This window comes from Pleurodeles waltl, chromosome 1_1 (assembly GCF_031143425.1).
Source record: "Pleurodeles waltl isolate 20211129_DDA chromosome 1_1, aPleWal1.hap1.20221129, whole genome shotgun sequence".
Taxonomy (NCBI): domain Eukaryota; kingdom Metazoa; phylum Chordata; class Amphibia; order Caudata; family Salamandridae; genus Pleurodeles; species Pleurodeles waltl.
The window spans coordinates 640,852,190-640,872,544 of record NC_090436.1 but is presented as its reverse complement, the minus strand read 5'-3'; positions in this window follow the sequence as shown (position 1 = coordinate 640,872,544).

The window sequence follows — 20,355 nt, the reverse complement described above, 5'->3', positions numbered from 1 at the left end:
GTTTCAGACATGCCCACAGGTCTAGGAGCATGGATTTCAGCTACCTCTACTACAGACGTGAAGCTGGTAACCACAGACTTGGTTTCAAATGTGAATAACTTTGGAACTATTTTATGTGGTCAGTAGTTCTGAACTTTCCTCCACCTCTATGATTACAGCAGTGGGTTGCAGTCAAGGCATTCCTCAAAGTCATAGAGGATTTCATGCAGTGCAGACAGAGTCAGAGTTGAAGCAGCTGCACAAAGAAGTATCCCGAACCTGTCCAGTATCTGCATAAGTATCCATCCTTTATATCTGGAATTGCTCACCCCCCCACATCTCTGCTTTTTAAAACTCTATGCCCTCATTCTTGCCCAGCACTCTCTAATTGTTTCACCCATATTACCTAACACTTCACTGGCTGGTTGTATTCACAAATGTACATCTTGTTTCAAAAACTCAGTAAAACATACAAAACACATTTTGTGCCATGCTTGATTTTGATCACAGTTAACTTTGGTTTCCAGTAGGGCTTTAAACCATTAGACCGGATCACTTTTAGAACATTTCCCACAGCTGGTAGGTAACTGCCATGTGCTCAGCTCTCATCATGAACTTAAAGTTTATTTCTTCTTCTATTAAGTAGTCAACTCATTGTCTGTAAAGACAATTTAGGCCATTGCCTTAACCTGCATCACAGTTACATTTTTGTAAAAACACATTCCCTTTAACACCAAAGAGATGTTACCCCTTGTGCAGTATACTATCATCGTGCTTAGAAATCAAACGCATTTTGGTATGACGTGCACTATAAAAGTAGATGATTAGATATTCTTCTGCAATTCAATACAATCAATGGATAAGTGTAACAAGTAGCTCCTAATATCCAGACCCTTCTGGTTCACCATTAAGGAAATTGATTTAAAAAATTCACAAAGCTCATCTGAAAATGAAGCAGGCACTATTTTAACACACGATGAAGAAATACATTTTATTCATGAGTGATCACGTACACCCGGAAATTTAAGCCAAATCATCCAATCAGCCTTATGGAAATGCATCCAAGTGTATTATCAATAAAGCATGACTACAGAGAGCTAGTTTACTGTGTAAGATACCAATGCTGTGTATATCTTCTCCAGTAGCACTATGCTGCCATGCTACCCACTAACCACAAAGGCTTCCCTGGCAGAGAGCACCGTTGAAGGTATAGGTGATGTTTTTCCCTGTTATAAGCATGATTTGAGGACAGTTATTAAGGGTCATCCTCTCTTTGATTTGCAGCAAGAGTATTTTCCCCACCCACCACACTTCCTCCTTCAGGGCTCTTAATTGTGCCTCTTTTCTTTAGATTAGAACTTGCTTATTACTTGTGTGCCGATGTAACTTGTTCTTCGTGTAGTCAGAAAGTATAAGCCAATAAGATGAACTTTGCAAACCCTGGTGTTTCTATCTGTTTTTTTACCTCTTTTATTCTTACATGACCAACAACTCTATGGAGTCATTTTTAAAGGGTCACTTACATGCACACCAATGTGGGAACTCTCCAATTACTACTAACTAACCACCCGTAAGTCTGTGACTGTTTGATCTGTACAAAAAATAAAAGAAGGGCTTATAAGGTGGCAGAATGGTCCTGTGCATAACACTCCCATACACGTCACAGAACAAAGGATGCACAGTTCCTAAAGAAATGTGTCTATCTAGATTTCGCCCTAGTGTAGGAGAGATCCAGAATAGTCCCTGTGGATAACGTATATCAGGAACAAGAGCCCTCACTCACCAATTGGTGACATGCTTCATCCTAGGGCTTTGCTCCTCGTCAGACCAGCGCTGCAATATCTGACAGGCCCCTCTTAGGGGCTCTTTACTGGAAATCTTTTGAAGAAAGTTGCCGTAGGTGAAAATAAATAAGTGGGATTGGTGAGAAGAACTGCTTAAAATGGACTAGTAGGACCCTATAGTAAAGTCATTTATTAAGGATGTTTTTGAAATGAGAAGGGTGTCATCCGCAAATAACAACATTGGGATTTTCATATCACCAATTGTGGGTGCATCGTTGTTTGGGACGTTAAGGGTCTCTAAAAGGCCATTAATAAAAAGGGGAAAAAAGGACAGAGCTGACACAGCCCTGCGCACTCTCCTCTCAGTACTAAACATATCTGTTTATTCCCCATTCCTCCCAAACTTCAATCAAGCTATTCTCGGGTTTCCTTATTATTACATCTAAAATATTTGTTGGTAGTCCCGCCTTCTCTAATACCTCCCACAGCCTTCACCTAGGAACTGAATCAAAAGCAGGCTTAAGATCAACAAAGGTGATGTAGAGGTGACCTTTTCCCAACAAAACTATTTCCCAATGGATCAGGATGAACTTAAATATTTGATCAAGGGTGCATTCTTTTGTCGAAAACCTGTTTGCAGATCTGTAAATATTCTATTCTGTTGGGCCCAATCTGATAATTGCCCCAAGACCTGTCGGCAAAAGATCTTCTAAAGCCCATCAGGAAAAATAATCGGCCTATGGTTCCCAGGATCGTCCGGCTGGCCTTTCTTATATGTCAAGAACATCTTTGCTTGGTGCCAAGATTCGGGTATTGGACCCCCTATTCGTAACTGCCTTAGATAGTAAATTTAGGTAAGTAGCGTAGATGTCAGGTTCAGAGGCAAAATGGTCCGAAGTAACACAATCCGTCCCTGGAGCTTTATTGGGAACAAGTTGCTTCAGTGCCTCCCGAGAGTCAGCATAAGTAATTGTGAGAACCTCTGATTGCCCCAGTGGATTAATTAGAGGGCGTCCAATACTTTCTTTGCCTGTTGGCTTACTACTTTTAGCTAAGTACAGCAGAGTACAGCTCTACATAGTGTTCACCCCACTTACGCAGTTCAACATGGAAAGCTTCGGAGGTTGTCGCAAACCGGCTACCATGCACAACAATGAACCAAAATGTTTCTAAATCCCCCTTCCTTGCTACATGCATTGAATATACCCAAAGTCCCAGGCGTTTTTAGCTAATTTAAATGTGTTCTTCCAAGCTTCTGGGATTCTACTCTGGTCTCCAGCCTTGATGTGACCCCAAAGCAGAGCTTTCACTGACTCACATTTGTCATTATACCATGAAAGCTGTTTTGGGCCACACCTTGGTGATTACGTACTTCCCTTGAAAGTAAATTTCTCATCTCATGCCAGCAAATAGGTCCTCATGAATATTTACAATGAGGCTAGGGGCTGCACTTTCAACAAACAATTTTTTCATCTCAACCATAGCATTGCCCACATTTTCATAAACCTGTTCTAAAATCTTTGAGTTACTCTGCACATACTCCCATTTTAAGGTCTTATTATTATTTGAAAGGACAGCATCCCCCAAGAACCTAAACTTCTAAACTACTGGATTGGGTTCAAACAAGCCTATCATTTCTAGCTTCAGAGCATTATGGTCACTGCTCCCCCTCTGTATTACAGACATATTGCCCAAATAGGCCAAGAGGTTCAATGATAAAAATATATAATCAATCCTACTTTGGCTGTTCAAGTGATTGTAAGTCATGTCACCCTCTTGATCAGACAAGGACCTCCCATTTCAGGCCCTTAAGCCAACTCTCAAAGTGATACCCAACAACTGTAATGCCAGGGCCGAGCATTTCTTTCCCTTCTGAATACCTAATTTTGGGAAATCCCATGAAGCATCCTCCACCTCAGAAATGAACAACATACAAAAGACCTGTGGTTCCAGGGTCATGTTAAAATCCCCGGCAACTATTGCTGGGGAATTGTGAGGCAGGGAACTCAAATAATTATCTAAAGCAGCAAGCATTGGTGATTCCCTGTTCGTTCCCAAAGACCTGTTGTAAGCATTATAGAGATAGATACTAGCGCCATCTTTACAGATTAGGAGGCCTAACAGGTCAGGTGTTGAACCCCTCAATGCAGTAATTTGACAGGCCAGTGAAATTCTTACTCCCTTACCCAGAAACTTCTTTCTTGGACTATGGCAGGACAAAAAAAAGCTTGAATATCCACATTGATAGCAGGGATTGGGGGACCAGGTTTCTTGAAAGACACATACATCATGCTCGTCAATGTATAGCCCCCACTCAGGATCCAGTAATTTCACCTTAATCCCAGCTAAATTCTACAAAAGTATGGTCCACGTTTCTTTAATGCGCTGTGGGAGCCGTTCTTCGGGGGCCTCCTGCAAAGTTGAAGACTGGTATGATTTCTGGGCAGGAAGTCAGTCACAACTTTCCAAGGAAACTAGCAGAGCAAATCTATTTGCAGTAACCACACTACCATGACCAAGGGGCATACACTCCCTCTTCCCCACAGCATCCATTAACACATCTGACCCTTGTGAGAATGATGCCAAACCGGTCCTGGTGTGCCTATTGAAAAAGCTAAGTGGAAGAACCACAACAGAAGATGAAGGGAGGACAAGTCCAGGGCGGTGAACCGAAGCCAAGACGCTGTCAGCAACCAGAGGACAATTAAAATAATTATTACACAGCCCCCTTCAAAAGATTTTGGTGCCCTCCCAACCCAGTTCACCCTCCTGACTATGTTGATCCACCCACCAACCTCCCTCCCATGCGACAAATACAATTGTAGCCAATGCATGGCCTTATTACTCAAATGATCATGATCTTCCAATACCCCCACTTTTAATGGAGGCACTTTTCATAAGATGACAACGTAGAGTGCTACTTACTGAGGCAGGTTGTTATGGACCAGTCTCGATACTGCAGCTGCTTTGCCCCCCGAATTAACTATCATTGGACACCAAAGGCCCCATAATACTCCTGGCCACAAAGGGCACACCCCAATCACGAGCCTGCCTACCAATGCCTCCTAACCACCTCACTATTGTTCACATAATATAGCAATTCATGGGATCCTGGTCTTGGGTGTAATGACGAGAAGTCTTGAATGTCATCACATAGGGCAGGAAGGCATTAGGCAGGAGCAACCTGCTCACTCCCCGTAAGCATTGATGCTGACAATGATGTAAATGCAGACTGAGCAGAGGGAGGAGGTGCAGAGGTGGACACGTATGGCCATTGTGGGATAGCCTATGGTGGCCAGTTAGAAAGTTTCTGTTCGATGACACAGATCCCAGTAAGTAGTGGTTCCAGTTTGCCATCCAAGGTGGCAATCAGTTTGCTGAAAAAGGATTCAAATAAATGTCAATATTTTCACTCTCTGTCGAGCCAATACCAAAGCCAGATGAGATCCCAGGGGTATTCCCAGAGGGACATTTGGACTTACTTTTGGGGTCCGTTTTCTTCCTCTTCCTTCCACCAACTTCACCCTTATCCAGTGTCACCGCTTGTGGCACTACATGTGGGACATGTGGGACTATAGATGCTGGACCCCCCCACAATTAACAGCCTGGATCACTGGTGGAGGGGAAACAACTCAAGACTTCACTTCCCCCAGGCAACTCCTTCAGTCTCAATTCTCCTTGTTAGGAGAAAGAGCTGAACGAGCTTAATCAGGAGACGAAAGGGATAGGCAGTGTTTCAGCCAGTTCAATTTCCTTGCTGATAACTCCCACAGCCCTTTGTAGAAAACCATCTAGGGTCATGGTAGTGGGCATACGAGGATTAGAGGGGCTTACAAGTGGCTTTCTCCTCCCCATTATTCAACAAAAATCAGTGTTAAACCAAGGTCCTCAAGCCCAGGCTGGCAAGTAAGTGACACAGGGGCTTCATCCGTACAAAAACTAAACAAAACAAAACGAAGAAAATAGAGTACCTCCTGAGTCCAACGTTGGGAAGAAAGAGATGTGGCCCACCCCAACCTTCTCCAGGCAATGACAGAGGAAGACATGCCTGCTCTTGATCCCGGTCTTTGCCCAGGCACGGCCCGCGCGAGTCCTTTGCAATGGGAGCTCTCCCCTGCTTTAATTAAGCACCTCTGGGCACGAAGAGTGACACGGGTAGGCCTGGCGACAGGAATTGTGATCCCTGTGGTCCTCTTGATGGACCAACTTACCCCTGCTGCAGCTTCTCAACACAATATTATGAAAATGTATGTACTCCTGAAGTGATTCCTGTCAAACAGGTCCCTGTGAATCCCTTAGGCTCAATTTTTCCAACTGTCTTCTATGTGTAATTACGCCCTTGGGAAATGAGAGCTCAGGAATGTGTCAATTGGTATTCCAGCTGTCCAAGAGAATTACTGAAAGAGTTTGTGAATTCCAGAAAGTATTAAATCTGAAATACATTTAAAGGATCACTCCGTGATTAATATGCAAAGGAAGAGGTGCAGGGCTCAATTTTTTCTCAGAAGGATGCTGGAGCTGCTGCCTTATGTCAGAATTGTAGAATAACAAGGCTGTATTTCACCTCCTCATGCCTCTTTCTTCCACCAAAATACTCTCTTTGCCCCTTTATTTCACTTTTACATGCTCTTCTCTATCTCTGCTTGTTCCCTTTGTCACTGTTTTTCTGTCTTTCTTTTATTTCTCCTTTCCATCTTTACAGCCGTTCCCGCTCTTGTTCTGGGTCAAAGGCTGATGAAAAAGTATAGTTGGGCCCTATCTGCAACCACCAGCTCAAATTAAGGTCTCAGAGTACTTTTAAGAGTGTTTAGTTTCAATTTTTTGTATGTTACGACCATTGTTACTGACCACCAGACATATTCTGATCTCTTTAATGTCACATCCGAAACAAATTTCATTACTTTAATCATATGGGGGTTTCTGCAATTGCTCAAAATGCACATGTTCAAAATATAATGTTACTTGTCATGGTTCGGGTCATTTGTGGATCCCCCTTATTAACATAATCCCAACTTCCAATGTTAACAATGCCATTTTCTACAAGGGGACTGACATATATGGACTCTAGGGAATGAACAATAATGACTATTTGGGCACCCAGTTCATTGACAAATACCTGACCTTGGTCAATTTGGCTATTACCCACTTTGCTTTCTCCACAGTTTTCCTCTGTAAAAAGGAGTCAAGATTTGTCAGTCATATTGATTTCCTTCTTTATGTTCTTGAAGTTCTTCCCAACAACGGTCACTTCCAATTATACAAGGCTAAATAGAACAGCTTATTAGTATTTCCTACACATAGGAACAATGACTCATAAAGATGATGCATCAGGTAGAGTGTCTCCTTCTGTGGTTGTAATCTTAGCTGTAGAAAAAGAGCAGAACGCTCATCAACTACTGAACTATCAATTTAACAAAAAGAAATAGACTACATATGAAAGCCACAACATGATACATCGACAGAGTTCACCTGCAGAAAAACCTATTTGGAGTCACTGATTATAGAAGCAGAAGTCAGATACTTTAAACGCTGTAGTTTGTGACAGCCGAGGAACAGTGGTGACAATAATAGCAGATGAACTTTCATACTTGAAATCAACTGGGGTCCACAATCAACAAACTAAACTACCCTTAACACACTCTCTTATGTACGGATCTGGAGGGAGAAGATCCACAAGATAAAAAAAACTTGAAAATCACTGAAATGTCACTTACGAAAGTCATCACTCAACGACATATCAGGAAAGATTTGAAGATATGCTGATCAAGTCTTCCAAAAAAGGAGACGAAGACCCAACTTTTCCACTCTGGATCAAACCAGATATGACACTTTGTCATCCTTGTGTGTTAGAAATTGGGTCTCTAGTTGGCAGTGTGTGCACCCTGTCCAAGTAAGGATCCTCACTGTAGTCAGGGTAAGGGAGTCACACAGCTCACCCCCTGGGTAGTTTGCCACAAGCAGTCAGGCTTATCACAGAAGCAATTTGTAAAGTATTTGTACATATACACACACACACACACACAGAGTAGCACAGTGTAAAATCCCACAAATGTACTTCACACCAGTTTAGAAAAATAATCAATATTTATCTGAGTAAAACAAGACCAAAATGACAGAAATCCAACGTACACAAGTTAACATATCACTTTTCAAAGGTTGAAATGAGTCTTAATCCATAGGAATCAATGATTGTATCTTTTAGCAAAAAGTACCTGGGTTGTGTCAAAAACAAAGATGATGCGGGCTGCAAGGGAAGTGAGGCACCAAAAAGCAAATCGATGCATCAGTTTCTTACTGCACAGGGGAGGTGATGCGTCGATTCTTTCCTTGCATGAGAAGCAATGCCTTGATTTCCGGACACACTGCCTTGGTTCTTTCCTGCCGTGCAGGGTAGATGTGAAATTGGTGCCCGGGATGGTGCATGGAAAATCCAGATGTACTGTGTTGATGGAGCTGCAGTGAAACAGGTGCTACGTCCATTCTGCAGCCGTGAGACAGGCACTGCGTCAATTCTCCAGCTGCCTGACAGGCACTGTGTCAATTCCCCAGCCGCAGGACAGGTGCTGCGTTGATTTTTCTGCTGCGGTGAGTCGGTGCATGGATTTTCTTCTTCAGGTCACCCACCAGCTTACACCTCCAAGAGCCCAGGGACTAGAGTTGGCACCACTTGGAAAGTCAGGACTCTCAGCTGTAGAGCTCAGGCACTGGCAGATGAAGTCTTTGATGTCCCTGAGACTTCCTAACAGGAGGCAAGCTAAGTTCTAGCCCTTGGAGAACCTTGGAAAGCAGGATATAGAAAGCAAAGTCCAGTCCTTTCACTCCCAGAGCAGAATCAGCAAGCAGCAAGCCAGCACAGCAAAGCAACAGGTAGAATGTCAGTCCCTCCTATAGCATCCAGCTCTTCTTCCCAGTAGAATGTCATAAATCCAGAAGGGTTCTAACTTTGTGGTGTCAGAGGTCAAGTACTTATACCCATTTCTGTCTTTGAAGTAAGCAAACTTCATAGATAAGTCTTTGTAGTGCACAAGACCCTTCCTTTCCTGCACTGACCCCAGACACACTCCGCGGGTTGGAGGCTGCTGTGTGTGAGGACAGGTACAGCCCTATTCAGGTGCAGGTGTCAGCCACCACTCTATCTCAGGAAAACCCATCAGGAAATGCAGGGCACACCTCAGCTCCCTTTGTGTGATTGTCAAGAGTGAATTCACAAACAGTCCAACTGTCATCCTGACCCAGATGTGTATTCCACAGACAGGCAGAGACAAGGAAATGGTTAAGTAAGAAAATGCCCACTTTCTAAACTCAGGGTTTTTTGTAGAAAGTTAATTTAAACAAGTAACCACTAGTTCAAAGGAAGGTGAGCCACACTATTTCGGCCAGAGAGAGCAAGACCCTGGATCACGTAAAAAAAAGTTCACCTCTTATTTCACTCCTGACCCCTCAACAGCCTTCAAATTGCTCTTGAGGGTGTAGAAGTAGAGAAAAGAGTGGAAACGTCAGAAAGTGCACAATGTGCAAAACCCAGTTTGTCTTTCACTCCTGACAGTGGCTGGTGAAAACAATTCTTAGGGCTCAAACCTCGACTCTCCTCTCTCCAGATGCAGTCACGAAGGTCACAAAAATAGATTGCACATGAACGCAGGACAATCAATATGTGCTCCTGCAAGTGACATATATGAGTTATGAAAAGGGTCTTTGGAACATGGAGAGGGCGAAGTGCATTGGTATAAAGCAGTGGTCATCAAACTTTTAATTGTCACAGCACCATCCAGTGGAAAAAAATAATTGGGGTTCACAATTATTCTATTAAATTGGCAATCTTTAAATATGTCTACATTTATTTAAAGATTGCAGTTAAGTTCTGTTAATGTTTTAAAAATACAATCAAATACATGATGCCAAACATATTATTCTGGTCAGGCAGGCCTTACTAACATGTAAATGTATCCACAGTGTGATTATTGGAAGTGGGGGTGGGAATTTTGAAGAGTATTTGGAATCCCTTCCCTTTTGACTCATACACCCATCCTGGATAGAAATGACAAAACATGTCGGTGATGGCCCATTACAAAGCGCTTGCAGCTCATTTTTTTCACCTTAACCCAAAATCCTGTTATTAGCATAATGCTTCTTTTGGCCAGAGCCTGGCACACCCCTGGGATCACTTGAGACCCCTCTATTGGGGACCGCTCCCCAGTTTGAAGAACCCTGGTATAAAGGGTCTAAGTTGAAAGATAACTTCACCAATCGTTTGTTTATTTGGCCATGCTGTCAATTAAATCAACAGCAGAAAACGCCCCAGCTACATATGTAACATCCACAAATTTTAAATGAGCAATGTGGCTGGCTGCATTCTTTCTTTTTTCATACTGAGATTGCTATAATGTAATGGGCAGCTAAGTGATCGCATATGCTGCACATTAACAACCATACAGATCGGCAGACCAACTGAGGACACCTGCTGCAGGCGACGCTATATTTATTCTGAAGATATGAAAGACGCCTTCAAATCTGAGGTGAGTCTGGCACCTAGCAAGAGCAATGCGTTCACTTTAGAAGTGTTAAAAACATTTTAAAAATAACTGTACCCTGGAGGTGATACTGATAACGATTATTAATTGCGTAAGACTAAATAAAAAAAATATGGAAAAGGCATTGCATTTTAAAGAGAAAGGACCCCACTTCACGGAGATTTCATCCGGCGCATCCTGCCTGGTAATATCCAGAACAGTCTAGCGCAGCACTGGATAGAAGGAACGTTTTTGTCCCTGGGCACCTCCAAGAACCTGCCATGTTGGGCTTTCAGGACACCTTTGAAGAGGCACACATGAACTTGAAGCGTTTCACAGCTTTTCTGGGTGACAAATAATCACCTGAGATGAAGTGACCCGTATACCCCTGCAAGCGCCCCCCACACCTTCTCATGTCCTGCTCCAAGAGCTAGGCGCTCCTCTGACCCCGGTACAGAAAACATTGGTCTTCCGGTTCAGCACATGCCTCTCCTTTACACCGTACCACGCGTCTGCCATTGCTAAGCATTGTAAATAACAAGTGTTAAATATTTCCCAGTTTAATAGCTCTCAATTTCCGGAACTAGTATGAGTTGAAGGTTTGGTCTGCCTTGCTGAGATTCGAACTTGCAACCTACAGATAATCACATACTTTATTAACAAGCATTCAACATACTGGTTTACTATCCATTTCATGGCAGGTCACTGACGTCACGAAAGAAAATCAGCTAATGATAACGAGGAAACTCCCACTAATCCAGATGAAATGCTAAACTGAATTTACCCAAGCTCTGGTACTACATTCGTTGTACACCAATGTTTCAAAAAACAGAAACAGAGATCATAAAACTCCTAATGATGAGAAGCCTTCCTGTGCCTTCACCGGATGAAGCCGGATCACATCACCCCAGCATTGGTGACTGGGACTACGAAAGTTGTGGGATGTTAATTGATTCTCTAAACTATCCCAAATGGTCAAGCACAACTTTGCATAGCAGAGTTACGGGTGGTTCTTCCACAATAAAAAAACTGTTTTGAAAAAGTTGCCATACCCTACACCATACATTTAAAATTTAAAATAAATAAGAAAAAAAACATTTCTGTTCAAGATAGTTCAGAAGGGACGCTAGTGAAATATTTCAATATCTTTGTTTTTTCTCATGCAAGCCTGGCTCTCTGCATGATCTGATCACTGAGATATCCCGCCGCCCCTATGAAAACAAGCTGGTAAAATAGTGTACTGCACAATTTTGCTCGAAGTTGGTTAAAAAGCAATAGGCTTGGCGGGCAATTTACATGATCTGAGTGTACTTGTCTCTTATCATTTGTTCAAGATGTATATAGGATTTTTCCCCACTTCCTTCTCCCTTCTACTGACTCTTATTTTACTATCTTGTTCCCTTCAAGTAGAATTAGATGTCTTGGGGTAGGAATTAAGAGTTAGACACATCTCACATTCTCAGACCATAAACAGCAGCGCCCCAATATGCCAGAGATACCATTATGCCAAAGGAAGCCCATAATAATGACAATAGTGGTCTCAATATGTATATTCCACTTTCATTGCAGAAATTGGTTACAATATGCCAGGCAAACCTTTATATCAAGTCGGGTGTCAACATCCTGGGCTATAATATGCCAGTGCCACCAGTATACATAGGGTTGGCCACAATCTGCCAGGGCCCGCCATTATGTCATGTGGGGCAACAATAGAGATGCTATTTCAACTGGCTTTGTTCCACCAGCATCACTCAAGGCACGCAGACATCTACAGATACACTGACCCACATATCTGAAAAACAAAGAGACATACATATTCATAAACTGGCAAAACTGACCTACCCTTGTCTTTCCTCACACAGACACATTGCACATGTGAGTTAGGGGCTCAGCTAAAGGTTCCCCACTCTTTCATCCAGAAGGTGTATACATGTGGGTGTGTGTGGAAGGACCAATGCATAACACTGAGTTGGGGGATCACAGCAATATGAGGACCAGTCCCCATAGAATGTTTTGACAGTCAGGAAGAGTCTTTTTAATGTGTTAGCACAGAATCATTTACTTTGAACCCCTGAACACCTTACTGCAGCATCGAAGTGGATGGGGAATTACACACTTCATTGAACTCAATAGGCAAGTGTATGTGTTTGTGTGTGTGTATGTATGTACATAGGTCTGTGCAGTCCCAGGTATGCACTCCCTGATCTGTCACACTTCTTTAACCAGACATTGGGCCTGATTTATATATTGCCGGTAAGACTCTGATTCAGGATTTTCTTTTTGAAAAAAAAAAATATATATATGTTTGGCTGACGGAGCCATGCATTAAACCTTAAAAAGCATTGACAGGAACAGTTGTGAAGGTGGATCCTGCCAATGCTTTAGAAATGACCACCGGGTTGGCAGTCATTACTAAATTTGGCAGGTGGTTACTCCATCAGGGTGTCAAAGTAATTTACTCTGCCGCCCTGATGGAGTCGACTCAGTCCGCCAAACAATAAATCATCCCCTTGGCAATGGTAGAACAGTAGGCAATCTGCTAATCTTTCTTGCTTGCACTATCCAGGGCTGGAGAGGCTCCAACCCAAAAACCCTCTGACCCCAACTGAGCAAGAGCTCCATTGGATCAAATTACGCTCTTTGGCTTCTACTTGAAATAACTAAGAAAGTTGCTTCTGTTGCAAACGACTTTACTTGTTCCTTGCGATTCAAAAAAGATTTTCGCATTGGTAAGCTAGCTCAAGGGAACTATGTTGTATATTTCAGACCTTTTCATAAGACCTATTCATTTCCTCTCAGCTGATAAATATCTAAGACTATATATTGCCCCTGGGAAGACTTAGAATAGTAATGTTTGCAAATTCATGAAATACTTGTGATTTCACAGATTGTTTAGTGCCTCTGTTTCTACACTATGCATATGCATTTTTCTTGACATCTTTTTTGGACTAAACAAAATGAAAATGTATTAGGAGAAATCATTGGAAATCCCAGAGGACATTTAGTTGGGCTATCTGAGGAGGATCTTGAAGATCATCTATCTTGGTGAGGTCTGCACAACAACAGATTGTTAAGCATAATTGCTAGATACCACTGAGGATTTCTAAATTGCACATGAAGGAGAATAACCCTTGCTGAAGATGTGGATCATCACAAGAAATGTCTCGTAAATACCTGGTGGCTTGTGGCATTTGGAAGAATATGTTGGTGGGAGTTTCATGGTCCTAATTAAAGAAATCAGATTTAATTCCTCAATGATAATGTTTGATGATGTCTCCTTTATGGCTTAATAAAGCCATAATACAGTTAAAGAGTTTATTGTTCAATGGGTAGAACGCTTTTTCACGAACAAATCTCTTTTATAGGCCCAGAGGCTGCCAGGTGACTGCTGTCCTTTGGAAGAATGTGTTTGAAGTAGTTTGCTGATCTTGAACAGAGAAATCAAACTAGATTTCTCAATTATATTCTTCGACAATGTCTCTTTTTAGAATCAATGTCTTATTAAAGCCATAATAGAGTTACAGATTTTGTTACTTAAAGAGTGAAAATCGCTATCCAATGTTTTAATTGACAACTGGTCAGCCACTGGCCCAAGCAATTGCCAGTGACTGACATTAATTAAAGCATTCCATCCATCATCTTGTGGTTTTTGCATTTGACGCCCTAAGTGCACCAGGTATGCCCAGATGTGATCCCCGGTCTCACTTTGCCACTGAAACCAAGCTATACCTGACACAAGAGCCCTAACTAGGGCGAAACCCATCCTAGGTTGCTTGTGTTCTGGTTCAGGGTGGACCTGCCCTGGCCGTTCAGGCTGAACTGCCCCCGTAAGGAGCAGGGTCAAGACTGATTTGCATATGACTGGGTCCAAACTGAGGTGGCATGGTCGGTACAAAATGATAGATATGAATGCAGCCTGTGTAACTGTCAGTAGCTGAGTTTAATTCAAGCACTCTATCCATCACCTTGTTGTTTTTTCCTATTCAAGAAAACCATCAGTTTGTAATATGTGTCTCGAGTCTAGTCAATCAATTGGGCAGGGATTTGCTCTGCGGACTCAATTGTGTCATCTATTGCACACCGGATAGTGTTGAGATTCAGACACACGATGAAGATGCACACTTTAAATTGAGAAATCAAGAATCAATTGTTGGGTTGTTTCCGGTCTTGACAACAGAAGACATACCTCCTGACTTAAGAGTCTCAGTGAAAAGGAAGACTGCAGATTTAACTTGCAAAGACATCGGTCAAATCAAAGATTTGAACCTGTGAGAACAACTATTAAGTAAGATGCAGAGTATCCTCAAATCCTCAATACAACCTCTCACTAGAGTCCGTGGCTGGAATTCCCCCATGATTGAAGTCATGCTAGAACAAGGCATTCTTAAGGGGATACTAGAAAGTACCTGCAACTCACCTGTGATGGGTTTGCAGAAACCGAATAAGAAGTGGTGAACTGTGCAGGACCTGTAACAGGTCAAAAATATTGTTGTCCCATGTTGTCCCCTTGGTACTGACTCCTGCCATGATACTCTTCCAAATATTCTGTGACACTGAATAGTTTTAGGGCATCAACTTGTGTCAAGCATTCTTTTCTATTCCTATACATGAAGATAGTCAGTTCCTATTTTGTTTTCCGGTTCCACTATACACTTCTGGCTTGATGCTGAGTTCCACAGGGGTATACAGAGAGCCCCTCAATCTTTAATCAAATCCTGAAGAAACATCTGGAGACCCTACAGTTGCCATGTGACTCAGTCTTGGTTCAGTACTTTGACAATCTGCATGTGGTGCATTCCACACAAATGAATATGAGCAAGACACCATCAACCTGTTCAACCATCTGGCAGAGGATGGACACAAGATGTCCCCTCTGAAACTGCAGCACTGCCAACAGAAGTTCTGTAGTTGGGATCTTATATTGAGAAAGCCATATTGTTTCCACTGGTGAGGCATTTCCACGCTCCAGCACACATAGAAAGAGATGCTGTGGTTCATTTATTGAGAACTTACTGGTTCAATCCCAGTGTCTGTGTCATTGCAGAGAACCTGTGCCACAGATGTGTGACTTGCTAGCAGACAACAGTTGTGACCATAAATCACATAGGAATATCGATAATCCCTTAATCGTATGGAACTCAATTATATTGAGAATTCCATTTGCAACAGACTCCGCTATATCTTGGTGGTAATTTGTATCTTTTCCCATTGGGCAGAAGCATACCTAACTAGGAGAAATGACAGCCTCACTGTGGACAAATTGTTGTTTAGGGAATTGGTTGCCAGGTTTGGCTTACGGATTTCTCTGGAGTAAGATTGTTTGACACATTTTAAAACCGAAATAATGAGGATGCTGTGTGTAGGTTTTCAGATAGAACAGAGGTCCCATTGTAGTTAAAGGTCAGAGACACCTGACATCATCATCAATGAAACACTGAAATCATGACTTGACAAAGTATGTATATCCATATCCCATAAGTTACCTGATATTCTTCCCATGGCTCAGATGACCCCCAAACTGCTCTTGATCGGAGGAATGGACTCTCCCCCACAATTTTGATGGGGAGAACCATGAAACTGACTGTCGTAGCTGCAGTTGTGCTTGTGATTGTAAGATGATATGATTCTTGACTACTGCAAAGGACTGGTTGACATGATGCGCTCTGCCTCTCACCTGTTGGCAACGTTAAGGCAAAAGCAGTGCTGTGACCTCAGTGTGGGGGACTTTGTTCTGGTGAAGTAACACATCAGAAAAAGTTGCCTGGTATCCCGCTGGCGTAGCCCCTTCCAAGTCATCCTTGTGATGAACACTGCTGTAAAGTGTGGAGGCCTACCATCTGGATCCATGCCTCATACACCACGAGAGTGAGACAAGGTGGTAAAGAAGTGGTGACAACAACCACAGATTTGCTGAGTAAAACTCCAGTGCAAAATGAACTTTCAGAAGGAGGAGAAGATTGTGCACAAGTGTCTTAAAGTCAACTCGAGACAGGTGGAGAATCTGTGGTGAGCAAGCCAAGAGTAACCACAGTGAACCAAGCTGCAGAAACTGGAAGTGTGCAGTCTGAGCACGGAGAAGGTGCAAGCAATTCAGTCAGAGGAGAGCTAATATTAGAAAGGGTGAGACACTGACACCTACTGTGTCAGAACAATACATCCCAGACACAATGAGCTAATAAACAGAGTCAAGTAAGCAAAATGACAGTGACAGTGAACAGTGAGTAGTCAGAAGGCCAAGAGGAACACAGGTGCCTAGTTGAAAGTACTCAGCTCCTGAATTGACTTAATTTGCTACAAGTGGGCCTGACTCGAGAACAAATGAGATGCGAATCAGAAGAAAGTCTGAATATTGAATAGCGCAACCACAGTGAAGATTAACTGTTTATTTTATTTTTGACAGATTGAGTTCAAGTAATACACATCAAATGCTGAAGATTTATGATCATGTTCTGAAACCTTATGGAAACTCTTAGGGCCCAGGCTCCAGCAGAGGAGTAAGGTTGACATTACTAGAAGACACTTGCTATAAAATTAGGATCACCCTCTAAAACTAACTGAACTAACATAGTCACTTTGCACATGTTGTTGTTTGCTAAATTGCACAGAAATCCAACAAAAATAATTTTGCTTTTCCTTTTTGATGTTTGTGTTCTTTTGATCTGACTTGAGAGAAACTATGGTGTGGAACACACCAAACAAATGTAGATTGATAATGATAGTAGTGGCAATTGCCTTAGTCATTTTTTTGTTACTGGCTTGCTAGTGGCCTTGAAATCTTCTCTTGGGAATGCTTACCCTCAAATTTAACTTTATTTTATTTATTTAAAAGTGGAGCGTAGATTTACATGAAAACTTTGCATAGAGATGGATCAGAGGGATGCTTCTCTGAGAACGTATTTTTCCGATTATTGCAAGATTACTCAGCCTCAACCTCAAAAGGTTGTAATAGCTAAGCTATAACATGTACCATATTTATGAATTTCTTCTGTCAACAGTCACACCTTGAAAATTTGTTTTCAAATTATATAATCTATCTATAGATAACTTTGTCATGATTAGAGTTTTGAATTTTCAGAAGGGAGCAAAATCTGTTGTTCAAATGTTGCCTTATAGGAAACCTATTACCCAAATTAAGCTTACTACCTTGTCTAGTTCTAGTGCTTCATGTACATTGAGTAGGGATGAGATAGGTTTTATAGTAGAATTGAATGAGAGGCTATGGAAGGTTGAAGATCAGGAAAGGAAAGGCAAAGGGAAAAAAGAGGAAAGGGGGAAGAAGCGAATAAAGATTTAGGGGTGCATCCAAAACTGAGTTTGGGTTGGAACAAAAAAAGGAACCTTTTGTGTTGTAAGGGAGAAAGATAAAGTAGAACATCTAGAATTTGTAGAATGGACTGATTGTGAATGAGAGTATATGCCAGATATAGCTTGGTTCTAGTGGCACAGTGATCCCTGGACCAACATCTGGGCATACCCAGCGCACTTAGGGTGGCAAATACAAAAACAACAAAGTGATGGATGGGATGCTTAAATTAATCTCAACCACTGACAATTGCTCTGGCCGCATTCCAATCCATCATTTTTTGTGCACCATGCCACCTCATTTTTTGTGCACCATGCAAATCAGCCTTGACCCTGCTCCTCATGGTAACAGTCCAGTCCTAACTGCCAGCCTAGGTCCTCCCTGAACCCGAATTCAAGCAACCTAGGACAAGTTTCTCTCTAGTTAGGGCTCTTCAGCTAGGTATAACTTGGTTCCAGTGACACAGTGTGGCACAGTGAGCCCGGGACCAATGTCTGGGCATAACTGACACCATATAGGTGTCGAATGCCAAAAAGAACAAGATGATGGATGGAATGCTTTACTTAATCACAGCCACTGGCAATCGCTTGGGCCGAACCCAATCAATTGTTTTTCATCCACCATGCCACCTCTGTTTGGACCCAGCCATATGCAAATCAGTCTTGAATCTGTCCCTCAGAGAAACGGTCCAGCCTGAAAGGCCAGGACAGGCCCTACCTGAACCAGGACACAAGCAACCTAAGAAAGGTTTCACTCTAGTTAGGGCCTTTCAGCCAGGTGTAGCTGGGTTCCAGTGGCAAAGTGAGCCCGGGACCCACGTCTAGTTATACCTGATGCACCTGGTGGTTCGGGCTGCACTGTTCCCATGATTAAATGAAGCATTTCATCCATCATCTTGGTGCTTTTGCAATGGATGCCCTAAGTGCACTGGGTATGCCCAGACGTGGGTTCCTGTGTTTTCGATGCCACCATGCTGTCTAAAAACCTGCATAAGCTGCTCATAATGCGTATGCTTAGACTCCTTATACTCCTAACTAGTTCTGGATATTTTTAGCCAATCAATGTCCTTCTGTGGAACCTTTGTTTTAAAAAAAAGCAATTACCTAGTTATACTTGTCCATGGCAATAGGAGAAGGCACACAAGTCTGAGCATCAGTGGTTCAACAGCTGGCCAAGCTACAGCCATGTTACATTCTGCCCACAAATTGTTTTCAACCACAATATCAAAGAAGGTATTTAAGTCCTCTCAAAGCACGTTCATAATCTCCACAAACCTCTCAATTTGAGCATACCACAGGTCAGGATTTTCTCACACTTTTAGAAACTGATTTGTAAAGGTGAAACAAATCACCACAATTCCAAAGTACATGCACATATCCATACACTTTGACCTCTGTATCATTATTAGTAGAATTTCTTTGCCCCCCCTGCACTTTCCTTCTTTTTCTGTTTCCTTTGCTTTCTAGCCCACCAATCCTTGTGCCTTTGAGTGTCACTCCACTGTCGAATACTACCAACTAATTCCTTCACATGTAATTCCGTACCTGATGTTCTCATATTCTTTATGGTAACCTAGCTTATGAACATTCTGAAATTCTTTCTTAATTCATAAACATGTCTAGCAGCTTCACATGCACGCCTATCTTTACTTAAAAATGAAAGTTCATCATCATTGTACCCATCTAAAATTCATAATCCAAGATTTCCCTTCACAAGCTCCTCAAATTCCACCCTCAGGAACGCTTGTACACTGTAAATCTCAAAACACTCAACTATCTTGAAGGGGTCCCTCTCTCCAGGGTTTGTGACTCTGAACCTTCCTCAATCTCAACAACACACACACTTTCATGGGTGTTCCTCCTGTTCGGGGTTCTGCCCCCAAATCTAGGGTAGTATCAGCAACATATATACCAGTGACTGTAGTAACAGTAGATATATCAGGAGTTGCACTAATACAAGTAGTGGCTCTCCATTATAGATCTGGATTGACAAAGTGTTAAACCTCTATCTATGGGACTCTGATCAGTTGGAGCACTTGCACAGGTATCAACATTCTGTTGGTTCCCTTCCAGCCTGATGGACAATATTATACTGTGGTGATCTGGAAGTTAAACAATCATCCAGTAAGTCATTACTTGAGTCACTGTTGCTCATTTCTCTTCTTGTGATTCCCACCTCCTTCTTGTGATTTCTTCCCTGCTTTTCCCTTTGCTATCGCAGGATACATCCCTACACCCTCAAACAAGCTTTCTCTCCATTCCTATTGTTCTATGTCCCACTTTATATCCATCCAAACACAGACCTTATTTTTTGCTCAGGTCTGATATTTCTCACTAACTTTCATATATACCGCATACTCTCATTCATTCAAAGGCTCATATTTAGCAAACCTTGGTGTGGGTTTCATCTCACAAACACTTGCCTCAGATTCTCAATTATCCTCAAGATAAAGGTATCATGTTGGTGACACTGCAGGGATCCGTTATATACTGTGATCTTATTCCATTGTCTGATCCAGATACATGTGTGTAATCCAATCTGGCTCATCATGTAATGTGCAGATGTGCCCTTTGGAGGCACCACCTCACTCCCACAGACAGGTATTCTGACATCATCTCTCAACAAAGCACTCAATTTCTTTAAAAATGTCAACTTTAACTTTTACACAACTCAACAAAGAATCAATAAACTTAAATTAAAATAACCGATGATTCTCAGCAAATCACAATGCAGTTACTCAGCACCACTGAGTTACACATTACCAATGAACTGACTACCT